Below are 13,881 nucleotides of genomic sequence, written 5' to 3'. Positions count from 1 at the left end.
TTGAGATTATCAGTCTCTTGGGTTTCTTAATGTATTCGTCTCTGTTTATCGCACTACTGAATGCTTATCAGCTGCAAGGGGGAGTAGCTCAAACATCCATTCTGTCTTGTTTGCTTGATAGGCCCCCTTTTTCCAGCAGATGTGCAGAGATTTGGATAATAATGCAAGTTCTTTAATTATCTGCAATATTCACACAAGTCTATAGTTCCATTTCTGAAATTTAGTCTCAATTGTACTGAGCTCATTAAAAATTGAACAAGGTCAGGAATTAATCTGCTCTTGCCATTATTCATTTTGTCTCCAATATCAATTTAATTAATCACCTGGAATGACTCAAATGATTAACAGTGCCACGTACTACTGAGTGATTTCACAAACATATTGTGGGGTTTTTTCTTAACATCCACCTAAGGATCTCACTTATTAGTAGAAGAAAACATTCGAAGTACTTTCAGGGTTTGTTTTTTTAATAAATCTTTAATTTTCTATGAGTGCAAATGATGATTTTGTACTCGGGCAGTTCACTGTTGGCTAATTTCACAGATTTTCTGACTCGATGATTGCATCATAAGCAAAAACGTGTGCGAGCGTGTCTGTGTACGTGTGAGTTTCTGACATTGCCAAAGCCAGTGAGCAGGTGCCATCACTTCTCATTCCCACCATTTCCAGTGAAAAGACATGTTGAGAACGAGACGGATCAGGGGAGTCTGCGGAAGGGAATGTGTGGGAGAAACCACTTTAATTCCTGCCTTTCAGCCAGTTCTCCTTGGCATTTTAGTTACGATTGCACATCAAGCTAATGCTACTGTAATTGAATTTGTCAGACTGTATAGCAGGAAAGCCAAAAGATATCTAAATCTACTCTCAGTGTACAGTACCTGTAGGCAGGATTTAAAGAAGACAGTGTCCTCCATTCTGATCCAAATGCTGTTTAACAGCAGACTCTAATTTAGCATATAATTTGAAATGCCATTACTAACTTGTGTTTACTGGTTTGTTTACATATGTTGCTGCTAAACTGCTTTCTTTAAGCACAATTACATTTTCCTTCACAATGCTCTATTACTGCAGAGTTCCTAAAAAGCTAAAAAGCTACCCTAACATGCATTTGAAGGTAGTAGGTGCCCAGTTCTCACTAAGCATTATGACTCACACCAGGCATACAGCAGCTATCCAACTCTAATCCACAAGAGATAATTTGGTATTCATGTTTTACAAATGTGCTTGAGAAAAATCCCTAAATCTTTTTGGCATGTGCAGTCGAGAAAGTCGTGCAAGCATGTCATCCACCATGAAAAGGCAGCTCGATGGTTGAGCAAAGCGAGGCTTTGTCTCCCGAATTCAGCCCGAAAGACATTGCCATCATCATCTTCCTTTGTTGCGGACTTTGTCTTTCCAGTATTTTACTGGTTTCTCAAAGGTAAATAGAGGCTTGACTCACTGGGACATGTGCAGTTTTCCTACAACAGGTAATAAATTTGCGTGTCAGGCCTGCGCGTCACAGATTAAACATGCTTTGTTTAGGATGATTTATGAGTGCAATGTCGCACTGGGTGCACTTGGCTGCAAGAAGCTGAGGGTTTGATGGTACGAGGGGGTAGCAGGTGGGGCGGTGGGTTGGTAAGTGTCAGATTTGTCTTACAGGAAGACTGATCTGTAGCTGCTCCGAGGGTGCCCACTGCAACACACACCTCTGTCATTAATCACACACAGCCTCAGAGAACAGAGTGCTTTGTCTTCTCCTCCTCACACACCAGTGCTGCAAGCTGTCACCGTCCCGAGAAAAGCTTACTTCAGAACAACTATCAAGAAGTAAAAGAAACTCCCTGTGCCCCCTGAAACTGCAGATTGTATACTCACAGAAAATGGTACAAAGTTGCAGCACTAAAACACGACTTTCTTTGCTGTTCATGCAGTATGGCAGCCTTACTGCAAGACCATAAACTGTGCTACTCTTGCATTCGTCCTCGTGCAGAGAAGGTTACCTAGACATACAGGATTAAGATCATTCACTGTCCTCACGCAGAAACGGCTGATTCAGCAGGTAGCACAAACCATGTTGACTTATAATCCAAATACAGCTGACTGCTGATGCCCCACTTTCCACCGATCACGCACACTGACTCCTTCCATTCTGAGGCTGAATTTGAGGTAATTAATCACAGTGGTAGCAGAGTAGCAGGCTATTACGCCCAGAATCTTCTCACAGTACGATCAGTTGATTTTGACTTGAAGCTTAACATCAAGAGAAAAACACTCCCGACAGTAACAATGTATTGCGCAATAGTGCTTCAGTTTAAAACATCACGCAGGAAGGGCCATTCTGCGTCGGTGAGGCGAGAGTTAGTCCTCAAAGCTATATTTGCATTAGTTGTGAGTGCCATGTGATATTTTGTGCAGTTTCCTGTTTGATCTCTTGCAGCAAAAGTCTATCGAACCCTGACACAAAAAATCTCTCATCTGGATTTTACTGTAGCATCATGTTCATAATAGGAATAATAGCAGAGGAGGAAGGGCGTTTATATAAAGGGAGAGGCGAAAGTAAGCCGATATGATAAAACTTGTTGAGTAACATATAGGCCTTAACTTGCCATTGCCCAGTTTGTTCAGTTAAGGTGAGCAAAAGGAAAAAGCGCAAACAACAAATAGTTTTAGTTTAAAAAGGCAGAAGAAAAGACCACGCATGGCTCTGAAGCTCAGGTCTAAATCCAATATTTAGAAAAGAGATCAAAGCATCTGACTTGTTTCAGATGGTTTTACGTCTGCACTTTGATTAGTTTTTCTGCTAGTTTTTTTTGGTTGTTAGAAAGTCCTGTGTGTGTCTGTTTTTTTAATCTTTACCCTGAGTCTCTCTTTTGTGATTTCTGCTTGCACCTTGACGAGTGCATTTGCTAGTATCTTGCAGGATCTTTATGCATTGTGTGTTTTTGGAACCTTGGAGTGTTTTTGCTACCTGACTGCTTTAGTTACAGTGCAGACCGCCTTCGTGTGCATGCCCTCTGCTGAGTTCATTCAAATTTGGGACTTTAATCTGTGCCCTCACTAGTCTGTGTTTAAATCTGCGTTTGGTTCTAGATCGTTGGATTGGTTATGCAGTACGTTCGGTCACGTGAAGAAGAAAGATTTTGTATGACTCTATGCAGTCCTGTTAAAAACAAACTACACATAAGCACGCAGGACATTTGATAGCTTGTGGAAAAGACCTTTAGGAGCAATAACTTGTAGTAATCATTTTCTGTATGACTTTATCAGTGTCTCACGTCGCTGCAAAGGAATTTTGGCTAAAGTTTCTGTTCAGTTTTGCTACAGTTAATCGACATCCATTAATGCACTGCTCTCTTAAGGTCCTGCCACAGTGTTTCAGTCGGGCTGGGGTCTTTGACTAGGTCATTGTAGCACAGTGATTCTTTTCTTCTTCAACCTTTTGGCTTGTAGAGTTGCTGCGGTGGTTGAGATCATTGTCCATGACCTAGTTTCAGCCATTAGCTGTCAGACAGATGGCCTCACATTTGACTTTAGAAGACTTTGGTATACAGAGTTCATGATTGACTCGGTAACTTCAAGGTACTCAGGTCCTGTGGCTACAAAAAAAACCCTTAAAAGCCCAAATCGTCACCCCTCGACCACCACGCTTTTCAATTGGTATGAGGTACTGATATGCTGTGTTGTGGTGCACTTTGATCTTGTGTGTCCAAAGGACGTTGTTTCAGAAGTCTTGTGGTTTGCTCAGATGCAACTTTGAAAACCTAAACTGTGCTGCCATGTTCTTTTTAGAGAGAGGAGCCTTTCTCCTGGCAACCCTTTCACACAAGCCATACTTGTCCAATCTTTTTCAAATTGTACTTTCATGATCTTTAATATTTAACATGATAAGGGAGGCCTGTAGAGTCTAAGAGCTCTTGGGGTTTTCCTGCAGTTACTCTGAGCGTTGTATGGTCTGACCTTTGGGTAAATTGCTGTGACGTCCACTCCAGAGAAGATTGTGACACTGTGTTAACGCACATTTGTGGGCTCCAGACCAGCAAACTGCCAGAATGTCTGCTTTTATCGAGGTACTCACACTGGCTGATAATTAATTAATCAAGTGCAGTTGATTAGCAGCACCTGGCCGCTACTTACCCCCTAATTCCTATGCACAGTTTTTTTTTTTTTTGTTGTTGTTGCTTTTTTTGTTTGTTTTTTAACAGTACTGCAAAAAACTGGACTCTTGCAAAAAACTTCCTTTTTTCATGACTGTACTCTGTCTAAGGTATCTTAGACAGAGTACAGTCTGCACTTAAATACAGGCTGCACTTAAATACAGGCTAAAATTTGTAATCTACCCTGAGCATCTCATAAACGGTTAATTTCTGAATGTGACCCTTGGTGGTCAGGAAGGGGAATAACGATCTGTCAAAATAGAGCTCAGGTCCACAAAGCCTGCTTTCAGTGTGGAGAGCCAGATATGTGAAGTATATAATTGCATGCACTGTTTAACATTTATTACATTCAGTACACCATTGCGGTTTGTTTATCGTAACATACCAGGCAAACAGAGTAAATGTGCCTAGGCAAATATTTGCAGCACTATATCAAATTCAGCTACCAAATTAAGGATATCAGAGAGGCCAAATAGGGTCGCGTGTGAAATAACAGAGTTGTTAGGCCATTCACTGTTCCATACACACATGCCCTATCACACGAGTGGTTGAAGTGTTTGCACACAGAGCTTTGCCGCCTGCGGGCTTATATATCACACTGTGTCTTATTAAGAGCTTTTACAAAATCTGGCTTTCACTAGCCCCCCTTAGTCACCACTGTGAGGGTAGCGGACTTCGGGACCTTGGTTTGTACACAGCCCTGACTAAATGCTTTTTCCTCCCTGAAAAGATTGGGGGCAGTGCATGTGGATGATAGATAAAAGCAGAGAGTGGAGATATCATAGATGTTCTGAATATATTCACGGGGAAACTGGTTTAAACTGATATCCTTTAAGGAGATCACATATATTCAGCTTTCCTGGATGTCATGGCTTGAGGTGATTAAATTTACTGTCTATTTAGATGTGCCTCACGACAACCTTTACAGCATTCCAAAACATACAAAAAGTGACCAATACTGAAAAAAACATTCGACTCTTTGAAAATGTCATTTATAACCAGATTGTCTAGTAACTTGTTGTGATAACCATGGCGACAGTGCAGTATTAGCCTCGTGTTGCAAGTTCAGCTGTCACAAAGACAAGCCAGACAATTTTGCACAAAAGTTATGAGCAGTGACCACTGACCCATAAATTGTCTCCAGCTGCAACGCTGAGCCACAGAAATGACTTCACTGTAATCGTTGAAAGTTGTTACAAATTCTGGGTGTAGCCTATGTCCTATTCCTATAGTCACCAAAATAGAGGACTCCATTTTATTATAGAATGCTGGGAATTCCCCACCATTTCCTCTTGCTCTTGACCTCCCACCCTCCATTGTATGTGCAAGGAGAAGGTCTGAGGCCGGAGAAGAGAGCGCAGCTCTGCCAGGCTGACAGATCGGCTTGCCGTGCCCTCTGCTGCTCCGTCTGCACTGCGGCTCCATTGTTCTGCCCTTTCAGGTCGAGCCCCCGGGCAACTCCTCAACATTGTGTCGGACAGACCTGCAACCTGATACCACAGCAGCAGGCGCCTGCCTACATCCCCATGGAACACTGATGCTTCATCATGCACTGTATATGAGCATGTGGGTGTGTTTGAGTATGTACATTAAGTTTCAGGAGAGAAAAAAATTATTTCTATATAAAACTATGGTGGAGTAACTGTTCACCACTTTAGTCTTATCTGTCGAAGATGTGAGCGATCAGCGTGCAAGCAAATCACTTATACGTTCATCACATGGAAAAAATGTTTACATATTCAAGGAACCATAAGAACAGGGGCAAACCTTAGACTACACTGCAGTGGTATGTATGTCTACACAGGCTTGATGCTCTTATTTAGCAGCAAACTATACAGCCGCAGTCACATCTTTACAGCAACAAGAGGAAGACTGACATCTTATCTCACCTCCACAGAGAAATGGAAAAACTGAGTCTGAAGAAGCCTATAGCAGACACAACACAACAGCCTATACACATCAAAGCAAACCCCAACCAAGCTGAGCATGCCGTTGTGTGTCACTGAGGAATAGTCCTCTTTTTATGTAACACACAGATGATTAAAGAGTTCAACACAGCAAGCAGACTAATGACTCCACTGGGTTGCAGGGGAACTCAGGAGAGAAGAAGGCAGGGCCTCTGGAGAATATGTGCTGAAACAGGGATAGGTTCTAAAATATACAAATTTATTCATCAGAAAGCAGTCTTTTTTATGCCATCGTTGTGTGCGTATGCGAGTGTGTGCAGGTGGCAGAGAGTGAATGTGAGCAAGGAAGGCGGAGGGGGAGAGAGGGAGAGAGATGAGAGAGAAAAGGATATAGCAAGTCTGATAGTATCAGCCTTCTGTGAGCTGTACAACATCAAGCAACCAGCAACAAACACTGCAACAAAAAAACTGCAACTCTGCCATAATGTCAGTTCCACTTTCTGAATCTCTCTTTTTTTCTCTCTAATACTATAATGTGTATTTTTAAAAATCATTAATAAGTCATCTGGCACCATTTAACAGAGTTTTTCATTTGCTTTTGTCCTCCGTTTGTGAGACATAGCAAAGGAGGCAGAAATATATGAATACACATACATACACATACATAATCCATTTTATTCCAATTGTTAAACTGTCCATCATTATTACAGGAAGGATTCATGACCACAACCTAAATTTGATTTTTTTTTTTAAAGTACTTACTATACTATACAAGAAATTTCCTCGCACAGCACATAATAGATACTTTTCCTACTCTTGAAATGATTTATCATCAGTCATATTCATGTGCTGTTTGTGCACGGTTATTGCTGTACTGGTGTTAATTCCAAACACACCCACAAACTAGTCCTTAAAGAAACATTTTGTATTTGTACAGCAAATTCCACACAATTTTCCCCTGCCCAAAACAAAGTTGATTTTCCACCATTTTTTCTAATGCCTGTCATGGGATACTAAAGCCTGTCTCAACACATACTGGAGTAAATGAACAGAGCATAGCATACCAGGCAGATTCAAGTTATATCATTAACTTTGTACTGTTTTCATCTCTTTCATTTGTCACGTTGTTGTATCAGTGGATAGCTCAGTGCAGTCAGTACATGTTTGTGTGTGTTTTTTTTCCCTTTTAAATCCAGTAGCCATGTGAACGGAGACGTCTAAAAATTACAACAAAGCAGCGTGTCTTAAATTTTGGGGAGATTCCATTCCCTCTCTTGTTCACTTAACTCTGAGTTTTTTGTAACCCATTGTGCTCTGAGAGGAAACATATTTCATCCTTAGATTGAGGTGCTATTTTTACACAAACAGGTAGCAGAGTGGCAAAATGAGTCAGTGGTAGAAAATTACATCATATTGTAAATATATAAACTAGCCAGCTGCTTTCGTAGGCACATCTTGTTAAAAGGTTTGACTCCAGAACTGCCTTAATTCTTCATGGCATAGATTCACAAGGTGCTTATTTTTATTTTTTTGTTATTGACACATATTTCTGCTGTAAATCCATGCCCATCTACTTGTGCATTTAGAAATATTCTGCTGCATATGTTGGTTGTAGCAAGTTGTTATTTGAGTGACTGTTGCCTTTCTATAAACTTAGAAAGGCAAGAGTTCTCAGATCTCTGGTCTTAACAGAGATGTCGGCCATGGCTGATTACATATTTACATCAACATGCAGTTAAGCACCTGTACCGAATGAAATGGCTGGTGAATGTATACTTTTTACACAGCTTCTATATGACTGAATGCAAACATTTTAAAATATGTTAATGACAATATGTCTCAAATGGAAACATAGGTTGTTTATGTAGGTATTTCCATCCATCCATCCATCCATTTTCTGCTGCTTATCCAATTCATGAACTCCGGGGGGCCAAAACATATTCTAGCTGCCAAGAGGCAAAAGTGGTAGATTTTGAGACCTTTAAACATGACCACAAAACATGTATCACTTTATTTTCTATCATTATTATCTTACATTGTGCACACACTGTATTGAGCAAACACACATTTCTCTAATTAGCATACCGCACTTTGGAAAATTAAAACAGTTTCCTCTTTTTACTTAGTGGTGTTTAGATCTGATTTGATTCTGCATAATCTGAATCTTTTTCTAAGGAATCCAGGAATTGTTTAATTTCAGCATTATATCCTTAGAAGCTTTGCTACTCCTTCTATTTGGTTTAAGGCTTCCTTTAGAAAAATAAAAACCCACAATGGTACAAACACACATGTTTTCCTTATCCCTGGGCATGGCATTGAAATAGTAAATGTAAATCCACTAAATTGGTTACTTCTCACGAGTACAATCGAGAAGGGATGACAACATAAACAATGGTGCAGAAAGTTGTTCAAACCAGCTGCACAGTGCTATTGTTAGGATTAGAGGGGTAATCTCATGGCTGGAAAATCTCATACTACAGACACCTGATCAGCCAGGGTGCTTGTTCCTCTTTCATTTTGCAGTTATTGCAAACAGCATTCCTCAACATTAGTCATATTATCACAATATACATTTTTACCTCCCTTCATGAAATGTCTATTATTTTGTGCCATGCCTTACATATTTGTACAACCTGTACTACAAGACTGGCAAGAGTTTGTAGTTTTTACCTTGGCAAAGTAAATCTTATTTGATCAAATATTTCTTATGATAAAATGAACATTCACTATGATATAGATAAAGTGAAAAGTAGTGCCTAAAATATGCCTGTAGCATATGAGTATTACACATGAAACAAAGCAGAGGAGGGCTGAGACTAGGCCAAGAGATGAAGGAATGAAAATAGAAAGGAAGAGAAAACAAAGAGAAATGAGAGCTTGTGTTTGTCTGTATGGGCAGAAGGCCTGCAGAGCTTGGCAGGAGTCCTGCTTCTGACAGCAGCTGCGGCCTCAGTTTTATATCTTAAGGTGGTGCCTTGACTCCACACCAGTCTTTCAATCTCCAGCTCTCATGTTTTCAATCAGAGGGGACCATAAATTATTGTCAGCAGTAATCACAGCTGTCCATGATGGGCCTGCTGAGGGGTCCCAGCCTGTCCTGGTGCATTAAGTCACACTGAAAAGTGGCACCTCCGATATTGGCAGTGGGTTGGACCTGCAAGCGGCCTAAGACACATCACAAAAGTTAAGAAGAGGTGTTAAGAAGAACCTGAAGCAAATGGAAAAGAAATGCTTTGTTGAGACTATCTCGCTTTGACTTAAAAGATTTGATTACTTGCACATGACAACCAGTCAAAACACATGAAGACCAGTTTCTAAAGAGCTGTAGTTATGCTGCTAAGCTTCAGCTTTTTGTGGCAAATGAGTATTTGATATCTCTTCAATTTATATTTTTTGTTCTAACCTCAGGGGAATTTCAGGGATGAGATCTTGAAGTTATTAATGAATATTTAAATTTGAGTGAGCCCTTTATTCCGTAACAGTGGAACGCAGTGCAAATGAGACTGTACATCTGTGATCAAACATGATCATTAGCTGTTGCAGTCTTTTAAAAAAAAAGAAGACACGACGTTATCTGTTTGTAGCCCTGGAAGAAATGACAGAAATGCCTGTTAGATTTCCACTAAATGCTGGCACAGCTCTCCTCCCTGAAGTCGTAAAGCAGAAAAAGTGGGCTTCCCCTCTTTCTTATGTCCGCAAAATTCATCTGGCTCCCCTGGCAAGTTGCCCGGGTAGTTGTGGCATGGTCTATGTTTTTTCACGACAGCACTGTTATTTTGCTGTGAAAACTCAGCATGGGGTAGCACACCCACCTCTGGCAAGACACTGCTGTCAGAGCTGATCAGCAGAGAGCAGCCTTCCCTTTCAATTAGCCTTGTCTGTCTAAGAACAGGGCCAGGAGCACCAGCATACAGCCACACAGGCACCCAGTGAAGGAACAGCAAGGAGAGCAGGTGGGAGAAGAGGGGAGAGATGGAAAAGTAAGCCCCAAAACTCCAGACGGGGACTGAAATACCCTCCACTGCTGTGCACTAAGTCCCTCTGTACCAGAAAGGGCCCTGCCATGGCACGTCACAGTAAACACAGGCAGGCTCCATGGAAACATGGCCATTTGGCACAAACGCATGGGATGAGATATGGCACCAATGAGGCAGATAATTCCCTGAATAACTATATCTTCCCCCTCATGTGCTATCACAGTGAATAAGAGTGTAGTGCATGTGCGTGTGAAAGGCAAGGAAAAAGAGAGCATGCAGGAAACAGCCGTCTCACATATTACCCATAGTCTTACTTGGGATAAGAACAGTTTATAAGCCAGTGATCAAGATACAAATTAGAGGCTGTTCAGGAGCCTATAAACAGCATTGAAGGATCTTCAGGAAGAGCACTGGGAGTGAAGAGAAAGGATAGCAGCCATGCCCCTAGGTTGTTTATTACAAATGCCACATCCAGGTGGGATTTGCAGAGTTGCACCCTAGCCAGCATCTTTCTCTCAGTGGAAAGAGCCTGAGGTGGAGGATGGTAAACATGGGCAGCTGTAGCACAAGCACAAATCCACCCATATGCTTGATGGAGAGTTTAGAAAAAACTGCTAAGAGGAATGAATGTATCAATAACTTTATTAATTCCGTGGTTATACTTAGCATTCAGCATACTGCTCGCAGATTTTATCAGCAACACTACCTGTTTAAAGTCCATTAAACTTTTAAATAGCTTAAGGTTAAACAAAACACCTTGTTCATTTTTTTATTATTATTATAAACTTTGGTTTATAATAATAAATCCAAGCAATACAAAGTGACAGAGAAGGAAAGGACATTGTGATATGCCCTTCCAGATTTCCGTGCTCCTTTCTCCCTAGATGCCCTACTGTAATGAGTATCATGTGTTTAACTCTGCTGTAGAAAGTCATTGTACCTATAAAACCAACGGCTCTGTCTTGAAACCTTGAAAAGTCATCACTGGCTAAACCTCAAAGGTAAGTACAGGTAAATGTGATAAACAGACAAAATCAGCACAGTTAATTCAAAACCTGTCGCTTCTGTCATGCAACCTCCCATCTAATTAAAGCAAACATTGCAGTTGTTGAGAATATAATGTCCCTACAAGGACAAAAAATACTTGTTCTGGGAATTTAAGTAAGATCACATGGTCATCATTGGCAGATTGAATTTGCCCAGTCGTCCTGCACTAGCAGATACTTGAATTTCCCCTTTTTTCTAAGCATTTTCTACATTGATGGGAATAAGATGAAGGTAATCATCTGTACGTAACTGGCAAAACCCCAGTCTGCTGATTGAGATACCCATGTGATGTGACTGAAAGGTCCAGAGCACCGTTAGTCATCTACTGTTTCCCTGGTAAATGTTTTACACTCCAAAAGACACCTCAGTTGAATGACAGACAGCTGTTGCACTACCGGGAGCTCTAAAATGTTTGCATCCCATTAAGTCCAGTATAAAGTCATCAGTTTGGGACATATTGCTCAGTTTGTTTGTACAGCTTTGTCTTTCGTGTCATAACAACTGGAAGGAATATGACAGGCCATTGCTGGGTTTTGTACAGATGAGGACACCAAACAGCGTATCTAGTAATAAATTTGTTGTCAGTGGTATAACACAGACACAGCATTATGTTTGTTATGTGGCAGGGGTGATTCTGTGTGCTCTTTTTCCCCCATTATATGGTTAACTCAGTATCTCAGCACACTTTCAAGTTATTCCAAACTCCAAAATCCTGTCGGTCTTTCATTTCTCTAGTCCCATATGTATCCTGTTCAATCCATATGTAAGTGAGGATATGATTCTGCTTCTTTGTTCTTTTGCCATTCACAACTATCAAGACGGCATTTGTGGATAATTTATTTCATCCTTTTCTGACCAAAGTTATCATGTGTATTTTCTTTTTGTATTGCCAAATCACACCGCACGCTCAAATACAACTTGAACTTCAAATATTAGTGTGCGTGGTCATAAAACAGCAATAAAAGAACACATGAAAATTTTGAGAATTTAGCAAAAGTACAGAGGGAAGGACAGCACCCTCTCTTGCCTTTCCAGCTGATGTGTGGGATGAGGGCCCCTTTGGTGAGCGTTGTTGTCAGCCGAGACAAACTGCAGCTCCTGGGAGTGCCCCAGATCTGACAGAAACCTCCCCCTCCATCAGTCACGTCATCTGAGTCAGTGAAGGAGTCTGTGCCCTGCTCGCGGTCACACTAACCAGGAGACACAAGCTGTTCCTCTCCAGGTGCTCATTAATGCACTTGTCCTTGATACCTCCACCGTACAACAACACAAAGACAAACACATGCCTGCCGTGTTCTAATTACACTTGCGCGCACACACTCATGAGGATGTGCATCATACATTTTACTAAGAGACTTGTAAATGTCAAACAATGGCAGACGCCCCTTTACTCCCCCTCCTGTTTTTCATCTTTTCTTGTTTGCGCTGGGTGCAGTTGGGGAGAACTGTTGTTCCAATGCAGGAAAAGATGGAGTGAATGTAATGCTATGTAAAGATGGTTCAAGTCTTTGAAGTGGGGGACGTTGGGGACAGCTGACAGCAGAGCCAACATTGGAGTGGAGAGCTAGGCTGGAAGAATTCATCAAGCTTTTCCAGCAATTAGCATATGGGTCTAATTATCATATGAAACCGATCCTCCATAACTAGCTTCTGCCTCCAATATCACTTTCTATCTTTCTAAATTATCGCCCATCCCACTGAAAAATGGTGAGCATGAATGACCCCTGTATTGTCTTATAGCTCTCCTCTCCACGGCCTGCTTGAATAACTACCATACCTCCAATGTTCGTTTTTCCATTATGCAGTTAAGCCAGACAGTTAATTATCCAGGAGCAGGGGAGGCCAGGTCTCTTTGCTGGCTGCGATAACGATATGCTTTGCTGGGCAGAGAATGAAGAGGGCCAGCCCATAGGGAACCGTGCTGATGTCAGGCAATCTTTCAAAAAAGGCCCAGGCAATTAGATGCACCAGTGCTACCAGGGATGACTAGTGTTATTGAGGATACTGGCTAGCCTCTCTAATGGGGGTATTTAGGGCAATTATGATAAAGATGTCAAGGCGACCTCCCTGCGATTGCTGCTTTTACAAGGGGTGCCTCTAAGTGCAAGATCACAGAGCAGAAATAAGGAGTGACTAAAGATGTGGCCAGTCCCGTGTGGAAGTCTGGCCACCAGCAGAACTGCACTTAAGACTCGTCTCATGTGGAAAACACTGTCAAGAGGTGCTAAATGGGATAATCTGCCCTCGGAGTTGAGTTTTATGGGAATTTTGGAGTCTATTATGACAGTCTCAAGAAAGTAAACACTCAGTGCTCAATTAAAGAGTAAAGCCCGGCTGATTTGTTTCCATTTCGCATCATACCCGTTCAGCACATCTGGCCCAGGGAGACACAGAGCACTGTTATTATTTAATGGACGAGGGAAGCTGACCATCTGTAAGGTAGAAGAGCCCCACAAAGGGGCCTTTCATGTGGCTACTGTTGAACACTGCTTGCAACTGAACTGAATTGTTTCCATACACATGTTCATCTTAGCCATCACCTTTTCACCACTGCCGTTCTCCAACTCACATCAAAGTTACAGTTCAAGGACATAACTGAGAGCTACTGGTCACCACACACACTTATACCTAGCCCGCCCATTTACAGAGTTAGCATATGCCATCCACATGGCTGGCATGACACTAAACACACACTGACTAATGTCTGAAGTAGGTTCAAAGAGGTAACAGCAGAGGAAAAGTGCAACGTGGATGCAGCATGTATCCTCGTTCCTCCTTTAAAACAGTCAAACAGCTGGTCGTGTTCTTACA

This window comes from Mchenga conophoros, linkage group LG7, assembly GCF_057382185.1.
Source record: "Mchenga conophoros isolate Kocher_MC1m ecotype Shallow Benthic linkage group LG7, M_conophoros_male_GT1.1, whole genome shotgun sequence".
NCBI classification, from domain to species: Eukaryota; Metazoa; Chordata; class Actinopteri; order Cichliformes; family Cichlidae; genus Mchenga; species Mchenga conophoros.
The sequence above is the reverse complement of the archived record's forward strand: the minus strand, read 5'-3'. Positions refer to the sequence as shown.